This window comes from Bubalus bubalis, chromosome 4, assembly GCF_019923935.1.
Source record: "Bubalus bubalis isolate 160015118507 breed Murrah chromosome 4, NDDB_SH_1, whole genome shotgun sequence".
Lineage (NCBI taxonomy): Eukaryota > Metazoa > Chordata > Mammalia > Artiodactyla > Bovidae > Bubalus > Bubalus bubalis.
Window position 1 is genome coordinate 116,577,396 of NC_059160.1, and position 16,890 is coordinate 116,594,285.

A 16,890-nucleotide genomic window follows, 5' to 3' on the forward strand; every position below is an offset into this window, starting at 1 on the left:
CAGCTTCAGCATCAGTCCTTCCAATGAATATTCATGACTGATTTCCTTTACGTGTGACTGGTTTGGTCTCCTTGCTGTACAAGGACTCTCAAGATTCTTCTCCCACACCACAGTTCAAAAGCATCAATTCTTTGGTGCTAAGCTTTCTTTATGGTTTATAAGTTAAATAAGTGAGGTGACAATATACAGCCTTGAGGTACTCCTTTCCCAATTTGAACCATGGTTAAAATATGGTTTAAGTGGCATTAAAAATAATATGACAGCATATATGTTAAGCAAACAAACAGGTGACCATTTTACTGAATAAATTAAATGATATTTTCTCTTGAAAGGCTTCTTAAAGAATTTAATCCCTGCTTCATTTGAGTTTGTATACTGTACTAGAGACTTTTACATAATTTTATGATGATTAACTATTATTTTTATAACTATTTTTCTAAATTATCCTGTGAATTAAGTACAATATGATCTTTACTTTAAACATATATAAAGTAAGTTAGTTTATTAATATTCTCACATCCGTACATGACTCCTGGAAAAAATATAGCTTTGAATAGACAGACCTTTGTTGGCAAAATAATGTCTCTGTTTTTTAATATGCTGTCCAAGTTGGTCATAGCTTTTCTTCCGAGGAGCAAGCATCTTTTAATTTCATGGCTGCAATCACCATCTGCAGTGATTTTGGAACCAAGAAAATAAAGTCTGTCACTGTTTCCCCATCTATTTGCCATGCAGTTATGGAACTGGATGACATGATCTTCTTTTTCCGAACGTTGAGTTTTAAGCCAGCTTTTTTACTCTCCTCTTTTACTTTTATCAAGAGGTTCTTTGGTTCCTCTTTGCTTTCTGCCATAAGGGTTGTGTTATCTGCATATCAGAGGTTATTGATATTTCTCCCTACAAACTTGATTCCAGTTTGTGCTTCATCCAGTCTGGTAATTTGCACGAGGTAGTCTGCATATAAGTTAAATAAATGAGGTGACAATATACAGCCTTGAGGTACTCCTTTCCCAATTTGAACTATGGTTAAAATATACTTAAAACTAAGTGGCATTAAAAATAATATGACAGCATATATGTTAAGCAAACAAACAGGTGACCATTTTACCAAATAAATTAAATGATATTTTCTCTTGAGAGGTTTCTTAAAGAATTTAATCCCTGCTTCATTTGAGTTTGTGTACTGTACTAGAGACTTTTACATAATTTTATGATTATTAACTATTATATTTTTCTAAATTATCCTGTGAATTAAGTATAATATGATCTTTATTTTAAACATATATAAACTAAGGTAGTTTATTAATATTCTCCAAGATCATACACTTTGAAAATTATGGAGGTGAGATTGAAATCCAGGGCAGCTGATTTCAGGGCCCAAGATTTTATTTTTAGTCCTCTCTATAAGGATAAAATTGTCATAAAATGTATGCCCCCTGATTATACTGCTTTTGGTTATAATTTGTAAGTGACAAAAAACAGAAGAAAACAAACATACCTCTTTCAGACATGAAAGAGGCATGTGTTATATCTAAAAACACATTTAGAAAACTGTAAACTATAATCATAACAAACAATAATTCAAATAATGTCAGTGGCACTTACAATTAAATAGATTAGTGAAAACTGTTCTGTTTTAATCCGTGCATTACATACTTTACAAATGTATTTTATAATCACAGCAATTTTTGCTGTAAGAAAAATAAAGCCCAAACCTCAGATGGAAATTGTAGTATTTATGCTGAAGCCAGTATTTGTATACAGAACTATTCTACTTCAAACCCCTTTATGTGAAAATATATTATGTCCTAATAAAATGACAAGGTGGATTTTAAGATTTTTAAATTTAAATTTTTTTTGCAATTTTATTGAGATATTATTGACATATAACATATGTATGTTTAAGGTACACAAGATGATTTGGGACACAAATTGTGAAATGATAACAACAAAAATACTCGTTAACACCTCTATCCCTTTACATAATTACCTTTTTGTGTATGTGGTGAGAAAAAATAAAAATAAATATAATAAGTATTCAACTTAAGAAATTGGAAAAAGGATAATAAAAAGAAGTGTGTGAAACTATGTTAAAGCTAAAAATGTATTAAATTGAAGATAAAACACAAAATTGACAAATATATAAGATAAATATTTATCTGATTGATGAATAAAAGAAATAAACATCGAATAAAAGTCAATAAGATAATTTTTATAAAAGAAAACACATATAGAGGAAAGAGAATTTACAACAGGCATTTAACCTCAGGAAAAAAATATTTAAAAATTATTTAAAAGAAAAACACGTATATAGTAATAGTGCATGTCGTTCTATTCAGAAAACTAAAAATTTTAGTAAAGGGAACAATTTTTGAGAAGAACACTACATTTTCACTTTGACTACAGCATAAGTTAAATATTTAAAAATAATTTATTATTTAGAGATAAATGAATAAGTAAAAGTAATTGAAGTATTATTCCACCAAAGATGTTCTTGATGGACTGCATTGGAGCCTAGATCTATCACAAAGTGTATAATTTTTTTGTCCTTAAAAAAGGAGAAAAATGAAAGTGAAGTAGCTCAGTCATGTCTGACTCTTTGCAACCCCATAGACTGTAGCCTACCAGGCTCCTCCCTCCATGGGATTCAGAGAAAAATACAAAAAATCTTTCATTTCCTGAAGTAAGTAAAAATCTGACACCAAACAGTAATGAAGGTATTAATACCAGGAAAATAACACAAGTATACTGCCAAACCAAACCACCATTCCAGATGGTGGTGGAATTCCAGCTGAGCTATTTCAAATCCTAAAAGATGATGCTGTGAAAGTGCTGCACACACTATGCCAGCAAATTTGGGAAACTCAGCAGTTGTCACAGTTGGACTGGAAAAGGTCAGTTTTCATTATAATCCCAAAGAAAGGCAATGCCAAAGAATGTTCAAACTACCTCACAACTGCATCATCTCACACTCTAGCAAAGTAATGCTCTTAATTCTCCAAGCCAGGCTTCAACAGTATGTGAATTGAGAACTTACAGATGTTCAAGCTGGATTTAGAAAAGGCAGAGGAACCAGAGATCAAATTGCCAACAACTTTTGGATCATTGAAAAAGCAAGAGAATTCCAGAAAAACATCTACTTCTGCTTTGATGAGTACACTAAAGCCTTTGACTGTGTGGATCACAACAAACTGGAAAATTCTTAAAGAGATGGGAATACCAGACTACCTTGCCTGCCTCCTGAGAAATCTGCATGCAGGTCAGGAAGCAACAGTTAGTACTGGACATGGAACAATAGACTAGTTCCAAATTGGGAAAGGAATATGTCAAGGCTGTATACCATCACCTTGCTTATTTAACTTAAATACAGAGTACATCATGTGAAATGTCAGACTGGATGAAGCACAAGCTGGAATCAAGATTTCACGGAAATATCTATAACCTCAGATATGAGGATGACACCCTTATGGCAGAAAGCAAAGAGGAAATAAAGAGATTCTTGAGGAGAGTGAAAAATTTGCTTAAGAGTCAGCATTCAAAAAAGAAGATCATGCTATCTGGTCCCATCATTGCATGGCAAATAGATAGGGAAACAATGGAAATGGTGACAGACTTTATATTTTGGGCTCCAAAATTACTGCAGATGGTGATTTCAGCAATGAAATTAAAAGACACTAGTTCCTTGGAAGAAAAGCTATGACCAACCTAGACAGCACATTGAAAAAGCAGAGACATTACTTTACTATCAAAACTCTGCATAGTCAAAGCTATGGTTTTTCCAGTAGTCACATGTGGATGTGCAAGTTGGACCATAAAGAAAGCTGAGTGCCAAAGAATGGATGCTTTTGAACTGTGGTGTTGGAGAAGAATCTTGAGAGTCCCTTAGACTGCAAGAATATCCAACCAGTCAATTCTGAATATTTATTGGAAGGACTGACGCTGAAGCTAAAGTTCCAATACTTTCGCCACCTGATGCAAAGAACTGACTCATTGGAAATGACCCTTGATGCTGAGAAAGTTTGAAGGCAGGAGGAGAAGGGGACAAAAGAGAATGAGATGGTTGGATGGCATCACCGACTCAATGGACATAGGTTTGAGCAAGCTCCAGGTGTTGTGATGCACAGGGAAGCCTGGCATACTGCATTCCATGGGGTCACAAAGAGCCAGACAGGACCGAGTGAGTGAACTGAACTGAACTGATACTTCCAAACACCAAAATCTTTGCCATCACTCCCACCACTACCAAATTTGCATACTTTGTGTTTTGCAACTAGAACCATGAAATAATTATTAGTTTGAATTTCTAATATTTAATAATAGTTCTTACAGGTATAGGTATAATGCGTACTTGCTTTACTTATTTCTGAAACACCCCATAGAAAATCCTCCAATAGTTGGTTCAGTTTCTTTTCTTTCTGGGTAAGGGTTAGAATCACTGAACACTAAAATATCCAAGTTTCATTTAGCATTTACTATCATATGCAATATGATCACATAGACCATTTCTTGAAATGTTAGATCCAAATATTAGATTTAATATTCAGTATCTACAGTTAAAAACAAATTCTTAATTGTCTTCTTTTGATGCAAAATCAGACAAAAGGTAAAACCCAGTCATCTTTGTACGTGTATGCTCAGTTCCTCAATCATATCCAACTCTTTGCACACCTGTGGGCTATAGTCCTCCTGGCTCCTCTTATCCATGTAATTTTTCAGGCAGAAATACTCGAGTGGGTTGCCATTTTCCTCCTCCAAGGTATCTTCCTACCCAGGGATTGGACCTACATCTCTTTCATCTCCTGCAGTAGCCAGCAGATTCTTTACCACTAGCGCCACCTGAAAAACCCTGATAATTTTCTTTAGTTGATCTTGTTGTTCAGTTGCTAAGTTGTGTCCAAATATCTGCAACTCAATGAACAGCAGCATGACAGGCTTTCCTGTCCTTTGTTATCTCCCTGAATTTGCTCAAACTCATGTCCACTGAGTCAGTGATGCCATCCAAGCATCTCATCCTCTGTCACTCCCTGCTCTCCTTGTGCTCAGGCTTTCCCAGCATCAGTGTCCTTACCAATGAGTTGGCTTTTCACTTCAGGTGGTGTCAGGAGCTGTGTTAGGCATTACTGACAAAATAAAGGCATGGCCCCAGACCCCTCTCCTCATTCTGCAGGCACGGACCCGGGATGAAGGAGTTAGGCCTTGTAATTCTTATTTGTTTTTTCCTCTCCTCGGTTGAGTTGCCTGAAAAGGAATATTAAGGTGCTTATTGTTCTTGAGAGGAGCATGAGAAGGCACAAAGACTTCTGCAGCTGTGCTCAGAGAATAATTCATAAAGTTAATCATTGACATTTGTTTAAGGACTTTTACAAAAGAGTGTTCCAAGATGAGTACATAGGCCGTAGCTTGAGGCCATGGGAGGGATTGCTATCTGAAGCCTATTTGTGAGGAGAATGTTTGTGGCAAAGGAGTTTACTGAATTTAGGGCTTAGCAATAATTAAAATAGTTAGAAGTTAAAGATTCAAGGAACGTTGTAAAGTTAGCATATTTTACTATAGCTTATAGAAGTTAGGAATTTTTAGAGACACTATAGCTAGAAGCTTTTTTAAGAGATAGTGAGCTCAGGATGTTATGGGCAAACAGGATTTAGGAAGATAAGTAGTAAACTGAGGAATGTAGCATGAGTTATAATGTAATCACAAGTTAACTATAGGACACATTAGAGGAGGTAGATGATAAGGCTGATTCCAAGAGAATCACTGAAGCAGGAACTCTGTTTGAAGAGCAACAATGATTTATGGAGATAATAAATCTGGGAGAGGGGGAACTGAAAATGTCAAACCTCTGACCTAATGTTTTTGTAAAAGTATAAAAGAGAATCTTAAACTTGAAATAAATAGGCAGTCCAAAAAACTGAGATGCTGTCTCGTTCACCGACACTGTTCATCTCTTCAGGTTGAATCCCTGGCTGCTGGAGCTGGACTCCTGGAAGTGGCGCCCAGAACAGGGGACTCTGAAGAGTAAGTAATTTGAGATTGTAACTCAGGACAGTTAGGATTGTACCTGTGGGTGGCTGGCACCCCTCTGCAATTTAGGTAGGGTGAGGAGGGTACAGAATGAATTGGAGCTTCACCTTCACCATCAGTCCTTCCAATGAATATTCCGGGTTGATTTCCACTGTGTGATCAAGAATAGATATATTCTAAAAGTAGAAAAATTGGGTTTCACTGATAGTTTAGCGGGTAAAGAATCCACCTGCAATGAAGGAGACCATGGTTCGATTCAGGTCAGGAAGATCCCCTGGAGATGGGATAGGCTACCCATTCCCGTATTCTTGGACTTCCCTGAATGTTCAGATGATAAAGAATCCCCTGAAATTCAGGACATCTGGGTTTGATATCTGGGTTGGGAAGATCTCCTAAAGGGCATAGCAACCCTCTCCGTTATTCTTGCCTGGAGAATCCCCATGGAGAGAGGAACCTGACAGGCTACAGTCCATAGGGCACAAAGAGTCGGACGTGACTGAGTGACTAAGTATAGCACACAACACAGTAAAAGTAGAAAACTAATTGAACCATGCTTTGGCATGTTTGTTCAATGAAAGGAAATGCTAACAGTTATTTATGGCAATAACCACCCTTATGGCAGAAAGTCAAGAAGAACTAAAGAGCCTCTTGATGAAAGTGAAAGAGGAGAGTGAAAAAGCTGGCTTGAAACTCAACATTCAGAAAACGAAGATTGTGGCATTCAGTCCCATAACTTTATGGGAAATAGATGGGGGAACTGGAAACAGTGACAGGCTTTATTGTCTAGGGCTCCAAAATCACTGCAGATGATGATTGCAGCCATGAAACTAAAAGATGCTTGCTTCTTGGGAAAAAAGCTATGACCAACCTAGACAGAATATTGAAAAGCAGAGACATTACTTTGCCAGAAAAGATCCATCTATACAAAGCTATGGTTTTTCCATGTACGGATGTGAGAGTTAGACTATAAAGAAAGCTGAGCACCAAAGAATTGATGGTTTTGAACTGTGGTGTTGGAAAAGACTCTTGAGAGTCCCTTGGTTTGCAAGGAGATCCAACCAGTCCATCCTAAAGGAAATCAGTCCTGAATATTCATTGGAAGGACTGATGCTGAAGCTGAAACTCCAATATTTTGGCCAGCTGATGTGAAGAACTGACTCATTTGAAAAGACCCTGATGCTGGGCAAGATTGAGGGCAGGAGGAGAAGGGGATGACAGAGGATGCAATGGTTGGATGGCATCACTGACCTGATGGTATGAGTTTGAGCAAGCTCTGGGAGTTGGTGATGGACAGGGAAGATTGCCGTACTGCAGTCCATGGGTCACAAAGAGTCAGACAGGACTGAGTGACTGAACTGAACTGAATAATAATAATGTAAAAATCTATTTGCCTAGCATATTTCTAAATGCTTTGCATACATTAGACCTCATCTAATCCTTATGGCAACTCTATGTAGTAGTTTCCCAGATATAGGAACCAATGCCCAGAGAGGTTTAGTAACTTTTTCTGAGAACACAGCTATTAAGTACATGGATACACACCCTGATACTCTGGATTTGTATGGGTTGTGCTTGCAATCACAAAGCATAAAATATTAACAGTGGAAAGTTAAAGTAGAAATTATCATTATTTTCAAACTAGAAAACCATCTAGAGGAGCAAGTGCAATATCACACCTTCTCTAGCCCTAACTCATCCTGTTCTAAAACTTACAAAGTTCTGTCTTCCTTTGTCACTATTCCCCTTAATGGTGAAAGTGAAAGTGTTAGTCACTCAGTCCGGTTGGACTATTTGCAACCCCCATGGACTGTAGCCTGCCAGTCTTCTCTTTCCATGGGGATTATCCAGGCAAGAATACTGGAGTGGGTTGCCATTCCCTTCTCCAAGGCATCTTTACTACCCAGGAATTGAACCTGGGTCTCCCACATTGCAGGAAGATGCTTCACTGTCTGAGCCACCAGGGACCCATGTAGCCCCAAACAAGATTTATGGATATCTGTAGAGCATTTCGGAGAAGGCAATGGCACCCCACTCCAGTACTCTTGCCTGGAAAATCCCATGGACAGAGGAGCCTGGTGGGCTGTAGTCCATGGGGTCACTAAGAGTCGGACATGACTGAGCGACTTCACTTTCACTTATCACTTGCATGCATTGGAGAAGGAAATGGCAACCCACTCCAGTGTTCTTGCCTGGAGAATCCCAGGGACGGAGGAGCCTGGTGGGCTGCTGTCTATGGGGTCACACAGAGTTGGATACGACTGAAGTGACTTAGCAGCAGCAGTAGAGCATCTCACACTCTTGGTAAGACTGCCCCTCTTTGGCCTGCAGTTAGTCAGCTTACAAAGTGTTCTAACAGATTAATTCTAATAAGGAAGCTATAATTAGAATTTTTCACCTAATTTCCCCTAAGAAACCATCAGTACTAATCTATTTCTAGCCCTGTTTACTTCAGAAACAACTAAAATCCTAAATTTTCACAACCACCCATATGGCTCTATACATCCCCTAATTAGACCCAATGTCCTACCATTTCCTGACTCTCCACAGTCACTATACTGTTAATAGAAAGTCCTTTATACCTTTACAAGTTCTTTCTTAGTGTTTGAATATAATTCTTGCTCTTTCAAATTCCATAAATCCTGCTCAACCCCTGCTTTTCCCCTGCAGCATTTTCAAATGTGTCTGCATTTTTGCTTATGTTCTTTTTCTTTTCATGGTGCTCCTTCTATAATCCCTGTACACAGGTCTGGACCAAAGGGACGGAATTCATTCCTCCTCTGCATAGCCACATCACTGTTTCTCCTCCCTCAGCAATTCAGTCATTCTCCTTAGTTTTTACTATCCAGCCCATCTTATTCATGCAATGCAAAGTCTATACACAGTCCTGCTTTAACTCCTTCATTCATTGAAGATTTAATACCAAGCTCATCATCTTTTTATCACCATGGAAAATTGCAATATTTATATATACAGCCTTTCAAATGCCTGTTTCTCATTATTGGAAGTCCTATTTCCATAACCAGTTTGACTTTCAATGACATTTTCTCCTAAACTGCATTATTTCCCATTCCCACTGGTAATAAGTAACATTGAAAATGGGTCCTATCTAAAACAAGTTCTAAAAACTATGTATCAATGCTCATTGTTTGACCTTCACTTATATTTTTCTTTTTTTATTATATATTTTTGCTAGGAAAAGTCTTAAAAAAATATTTATTTGTTTGGCTGCACTGGGTCTTAGTTGTAGCACATGGGATCTTTAGTTGCAGAACACGGGGTCTAGTTCCCTGACCAGGGATCAAACTGGGCCCCCTGCATTGGAAGCAAGGAGTCTTAGTCACTGGACCACCACTTTGCCACTGGGAAGTCCCTCCACTTACATTCCATTACCTTTTTCTACCTCACTTAGTCTACTAACCATTTTCAGCAAAACCTATACATTTAGGGACCTCCATTTCTTCGTGGTAGTTTAGTTGCTAAGTCAGGTCTGACCCTTGCAACACCATGGACTGTAGCCAGCCAGGCTCCTCTGTCCATGGGATTTTCCAGGCAAGAGTACTGGAGTGGGTTGCTATTCCTTCTCCAGGGAATCTTCTTGACCCAGGAATCGAGGGTCCTCCATATATTTGGGGTTTCTTGCCGGCTGTGGCTCACTACGTGTGTTTTTTTTTTTTAATTTCCCTTGTTTTACAAAGTATATTCCATGAAACATTACTAGAATAACACTTTTGAACATACTGTCCAGCATACTGCTCCATCTTCCCTCATCCCATTCAAGCTTCACCAGTGTATCTGATTCTCTTTGTAGAGAATAGCTTCACAGTCTAATAGCTTCTCAGGTGACACTAATGGTAAAGAGCCCACCTGCCGTAGGAAGCACGAGACGCAGGTTTCATCCTTGGGTCAGAAAGATCCCCCTGGAGGAGGGCTTGGGAACTTGCTCCAGTATTTTTGCCTGGAGAATTTCATGGACAGAGGAGTCTGGTGGCCTACCATCCATAGGGTCACAAAGAGTTCAACACAACTGAACTGACTTGGCACATATGCAGGAGCTTTTTACAACCCCTTTGAATTGACCAACTTTGACTAATGAAGTACGAATAGACGTAGTAAATGCCACATTTTGGTACAAATATTAGAGAACCAGTGTGTGATTCCTCACGTTTTCTCAGTTTTACTGAGACAGACACAGAACTACATGTTAGTATGGAGGTACCTGACATCAAAGTGACACAGAATATTGAATTACTATAAGGCAGACAGTTGCCCTGGAGAGTTTTATGGATCCTCATCAGCCTTTGTATAAATTATGTTTCTGTTCTTTTATGCCAATAAGATAGTGGAATCAACTGGACTGGTACCTGGAAAATCCCTAACCTGGTTAATCTCAACTCAGTGTATTTGTGCTTCTAGCTGAGAAGCTAAAACATGACAGGAAAAAACTCACAAACTTGCTGACTGGTTTTATTTTAAATTGTGACCATACAACTTAGTTGTTCTTCCTATATTTCCTACTATCTTATCTCTACAATTCTTTAAGATGACCATTCATAATTTTCCCTCTCTCCCAAATCATCCAACTTACCCTATTCTCAGTGTACAGCCTGTGTTCTTATTTTATGAGTATTTAGAAGCTGTGATAAAGTAAATGTCAGATTCCTTCACTCCCAATACCAAATCTACCTATCTACCTAAATAAATACCTATATATTCTGTTTTCAATCATGTTAAAGTAGAACAGCTAATCTTGCTCCTCTCTAAGAAAATCACCTAAAAATACTTGGATCACAGACTCTTCTTTCTCCTGTTGAAAGGCTTTGCTTCTGAAGTTATCTCCTCTATTTACATAAATATAATTTCCTTTTATTGCCTGTTTTCTGGCAACATACAGATATGTAATACATATTGCTTAAAAAATAAAAATTTGACCACCTATTTATTCCCTTTTTACTATCCTATAATAGTTCTAAAATAATTTATACCTTCACTCCACTGAGACATTTCTATTCAAGCTCACAAGGGAATTATATCTTACCAAAAGAAATGGTTGATTTCAGTCCTCAACTCACCCAACTAGCCAAATTCTTAATTGGATTTTACATATTTGCTCACTCCTTCCAGAAACATGTTTTTTAAACTTATATTCAGGGACATCATGACCTTAGTCTCACTTCCAAATTGCTGTTTCTCTTCAGTTTCTGTAGATTCCTCTTTCTTTGCATGAACTCTAAATATTAGAGTATTATAAGACTTATAATACTTATAATACTCTAAATATTAGAGTATTATAAGACTCCTGTCTTCTCTTCTTCATGTACATGCGCTCCTCAGATGATCTCTTTCAATCCTGTGCTTTTAATACATCTATAAAACACTGATTGCTAAATTTTCATTTTTACCCTGAACACTTCCCATGAGTTTCTGAATCAGATACAGAATTTCCTGTTGTATTTCTACATTCAGGTACCCAATAAATATTTCAAATTTAATGTGTCCAAACCACTTTTCACTTATCATACGTATTCCTAAGTATTCATCTCTGCAAAAGGGGCCACTGGCTACACCACTGCTCAGATCAAAATCTGGAAGTCATCCTGATTTCTGTAATTCTCCTTGGACCAGCAAGCAAACCAAAATACTCTCTGATGATTGCAGTGATGGAAGAAAAAGAGTGCAAACTTATGATGCTTCCTAAAGACCAAGCTTGCAATTGGTATTCTGTTACTTCTGCCTACATACTCACCCAATTGTTTTTGGCCAAAAACCATTGATAAGCTTATAGTTAAGGAGTCAAAATTTGGGCCAACAATTTAACCTCCCAAGGAATATATCAACCATTGGTTAGATTGGTTCTGAGTTAAAATATTATTAGAATTATAAACAATAATAAACGATTTTTTGGAGAAGTTTTTAAGTACTTAAAGCATTTTCACATGCATTGCATAGTTATCCATATTATTTCGTTTTATCCTCAGGCAACACAGCAACACAATTTTACTAATGAGATACTAAGGATCATATACGTAAAATGCAACTTCCCAAATCACACAGTTATATAAAAGCAGTGGAATCCACTACTTAGATGCTTAGATTCTAACCCTCTCTCCCCTCTTTCTCCGCGGCATCATAATGCCTCTATAACTTATTAAAACAAAACAAATTTGGAGTATAACGTACAAATTGCCTACATATGAGCAAATGGTTGCTACTAGTGACAAGTATGTATTCATGTTACCAATAAAACTCATCTTGTAAGTTTCACAGTGATTCTTATAGTCTGCTTTGATGGATGAGGCTGTTACTATTGCATTCAAACCTTTGACAACACCGCTGCCAAATCAATATCCTTTCCAATGGCTCATGTAAGAAGTCTGAAAAAGACTGCAAAATAAAAACACTCCATACTTTCAGAGTATTATTATGATGATACCTGTGTCTAGAAAATACACAGAAAATGGGATTTGTGTGTGTGTATAGTCAGATGGCATATCAAAATATTAGACTTTGGTTTGCAAAACAAAGTTCTATTGTTATTCTGGTCTTTGTCTTAGTAATTATTTAGCAAAACTTACTGGGCTCCCTTTTTTTTTTTTTTTTTTTTTCACCACTTGAGGAAGGCATATGACAGAATTTTTCCATAAAGGACATAATTTTCTAATGTAGTGAAAAATGGGAAGGTTGTCATGTTTTAACCACAAAGAAATATCTGTATTTATCATCAAGTCTGCAGCATCATGAAGAAGAGAAAAGGGATCTCTTATCAGTACACATACACTGCTGCTGCTGCTGCTAAGTCGCTTCAGTCGTGTCCGACTCTGTGCGACCCCATAGACGGAAGCCCACCAGGCTCCCCCATCCCTGGGATTCTCCAGGCAAGAACACTGGAGTGGGTGGCCATTTACTTCTCCAATGCATGAAAGTGAAAAGGAAAGGGAAGTCACTCAGTTGTGTCTGACTTTTAGCGACCCCATGGACTACAGCCTACCAGGCTCCTGCATCCATGGGATTTTCCAGGCAAGAGTACTGGAGTGGGGTGCCATTGCCTTCTCCATCAAGGGTGTTGGCCAAGACCTAAAGACAACTTACAACTGTGGCTAGAGACTCAATGGTTGAAGGCTTAAAAATTTGCCCCTAATATTCAGTTTCTTATTTTAAAGTTTTGCTTTCTCTTTTGTTTAAAGCAAACTTCATTCATCATGCCACAGCCTCAGCTCTGCTCCAGAATGCAATTCACAAAGTTTCTTGAAAATTCTTTTTAAGTGTAGTCAAATCCATGATTTGAAGTTTCAGTCATGTTCTGTTTCCTATTATTTTCTCATACCTACCAAGTGTCTGACACTTGGTAAGCAACCGTAAATGTTTAATGAATTAAATCAATTAACTTGTGTGAAGTTTTCATAAGGAATAAGAAATGAGCACAAATGTTGCATAAATTATTATGCTTTTATGAAAAAAATTCTAAAGGAAATAATTTAAGGTTTCAACATCTCTCTTAGATATCATGCATTACAAAAGTTAGAATTCTGAAATATATAAAAGAAATAAACAGTTTCCTTGAAAGAAAATGTAATTACTTATGAAACTTGGAAAAAGATATAAAACATATAACTCTCATAGCACTGTTGTATAAGATGACTCTAGCAGGAAAAAAGAAAACCCAGAAGAAGGAAAAAAAAAATCATAGATCTATTTTATAACAAAATCAATAATAAAGAAAAATGTCTGTAAAAGCAAAGAAAACAGTTTTGAGAGTTGAGTTAATCCATAACAAATGGGGAAAAATTGAAGGAAGCATCAACTTTTCACAGAAATATATATATATGTGTGGATTTACATCACACACAGATAAAATATCTTGTTTTTATAAAGAGATGAGTACTTAATGCTTGAAAACTAAGGCTTGGATCCTATATCAGACACTACTTGATTCAATAATTTATGACACATCCTTTAAAAATCATGAGCTAGACTTTTCTCATGTAGAAAATAAGAGTGAAACAATTAATTTCTAACCAAGATTATACAACTATACAAACCCTTACACAGATATAACTTCAAATTTACTTACTCATTTGAAGATTTCTACTCAAGATTATAATTTGCAGGTGAGATAATACATTTAAAAACAGAAACATGTATAATATTATATAAGAAATGAATCGCCAGTCCAGGTTCAAGGCAGGATACAGGATGCTCGGGGCTGGTGCTCTGGGATGACCCAGAGGGATGGTACAGGGAGGGAGGTGGGAGGTGGGTTCAGAATGGGGAACACGTGTACACCCGTGGCGGATTCATATTGATGTATGGCAAAACCAATACAATATTGCAAAGTAATTAGCCTCCAATTAAAATAAATAAATTTAAATTAAAAAAATTAAGAAATTCAGGAAGAAAAAAAATGTATTAAAATACCAGAAGTCATTTCACAGCCACAATGTAGCTTTATTATTTTGTTATTAAGTAAGAATATTTTAACCTCCATATTTTCAAAGAATGAAGGTGAGCTTTGTTTCAAGAAGCAGTACTATTATCATGGAGTTAAAAGGATAGTTGTCAATGGCTTCTGATTATTCTTTCAATAGAACCTAAACTCCCTACCTAATTTACAGATTCTTACATAATCAGACCCTGATTTCTCTATTTTTCAATTTATAACGTGTCTCTGTTGCTCTATACCTTCTAGAAAAAGTAGTCTTCTCCAGGGAGTCTAAATTATGCTTAACTTATTCCTACTTTAGGAACTTGCATTAGTGTTTTTGTTTTACCTTTGATGGCTGACTCCTACTCATCACCTCATCCCTGGAGAAGGGCATGACAACCCCCTCTATTCTTGCCTGGAGAATTCCAAGGACAGAGGAGCCTGGCAGACGACAGTCCATGAGGTTGCAAAGAGTTGGACACGACTGAGCAATTAACACACGCACACAATCACCTCCTCTGAAGTACCACCCAACAAATCTATCAAGTCATCTTACTTTAACCTTTTGTAGAATACACATCACCACTTGAAATTTTTCTGTGTCTTCATTTATTTATTTATTTTTCTTATTTATTGTTAACCATCTTCTATGATTTATCCTAGGAGACTTACCTTTGTTTTTTTATCACAGAATACTGTATTTAGAGCAGTATCTGGCAGAGTTGATTTTCAACAGATATTTGTAAAATAATCATAGACAACTTCCAAAATGAACACTACTATTGATAGGTTGGACAACAGTTCCAGAGATGCACTCTTTGTCCAGATACACAGCCAGTTTCCTGGATCTGGGTTCTATGACCTGTCTACTTTACCATGCTGATTAGTACTAATTAACTCTTATTGGTTTTCTTGCCACAATGCTTCAAATTTACAATAAGCAGTATAAAGCACGATATTTCTATAAAGTTGAGAAATATTTCCAGTGTTCTAAGAAAAGAGCAGGTGTCTTGCTGACCAAATAAAAAGGAATACTGATAAGTTGATCTGGATCAATCATCACCTCAAGAAACAGAAGCAAAAAGTATGTGTATAAAAGAAGTGCCATCAGCCGGAAGAATCCAAATGGCATCCAAAATTCCATATGGGGAAGTGACATTGGAAAGAGTTAGATCAAAAGGCTTATTGATTTTTATGATTCCAGAGTGTTGTTTCCGGTAGTTTCAAGACAGAAATTAAAAAAGTGAAAAAAGAATGCTCACAGTTTCTGATGGATATTTAAAGGCAAGGTAAAAGTCTATACTAAAAAGATATTGGCTAAATAGTTTAAGGAAAGCAGTCAGCTCGCATAAGGAAGAACCAAAAACAGAGGTATTTATTCATTCACTTTGAGTGTGAAGGATAAAAGGGAAGGTTAACAATCACTAAAATATTTTAAGTTAAGTCTACAAGAGTACTAAACTCTTTCTTTTTTTTTTTTTGATATCTCATTGCCATTTCTTTTTTCTTTTTTCTATTATTATTATTTTTTACTTTACAATATTGCATTGGTTTTGCCATGCATCAACATGCATCCACCACAGGTGTACACGTGTTCAAACCAAATTATTGTTTTCAAGTTTAATACTTAATCTTTTACAAGTGGTATTTTTATTTCTCTTTTAAAAGATGAAGGTAGTCACTTCAGCTCTGATATATAAAGTTTGGACATTACCACTCCTGTCCTTATAACAAGAAAAAGTTAGTCAATAATAATAATAATAACTCTTCTTGGACCCATCAGAGGGCTAAAGTCATAGAACAAAGAACAACCATAAAACCTGGAGAGAGAGGCACATCCAGAGAGCTCTAAGATCCAAGATTTGCTTATATGGGACAGAATCTGCTGGGCACCACAAGCTGAGCGGAACAGTGGACAAGTACTTAATTAGTAAGTTTGATGAATTCTTGGAAGCTGAGTATAGATCACTGTGTAATTGCGCAAATCCTGGGGCAACAATCACAGCTGGGCCCCACACTTTCAATAGTTTACCCTCAGGAACACCACTAGATTCTCACAGCCAGGATTCAAGGATGATCATTCTTGTGGCCCTGGCAGTGGGAAAGGGAGGAGCCAGTGTGAAAACCTCCCCAGTTTTCCTCCCTAGTAAGGGCCTACTTTTCAGGGGAAAGATGCCACCAGCGGGTGATACTGGAAACCCACCCCACTTAGGGTAAGGAAACTCCAGTCCTCTCTAACCTGATACAGTCTTCCCGACTCAACTAAGAGGAAAAAGCCATAATCAGCAATGGAGAGAGATTAAAGTAAATGGGTTAGGAATATTGCAGCTAAGAAAGGAGTGATGGGAAGAGGGTAGCAAAGCTAGACTCCTATGGTGGTGGTTTAGTTGCTAAGTCGTGGCTGGCTCTTTGAGACCCCAGGTGCTATAACCCGCCAGGCTCCTCTGTCC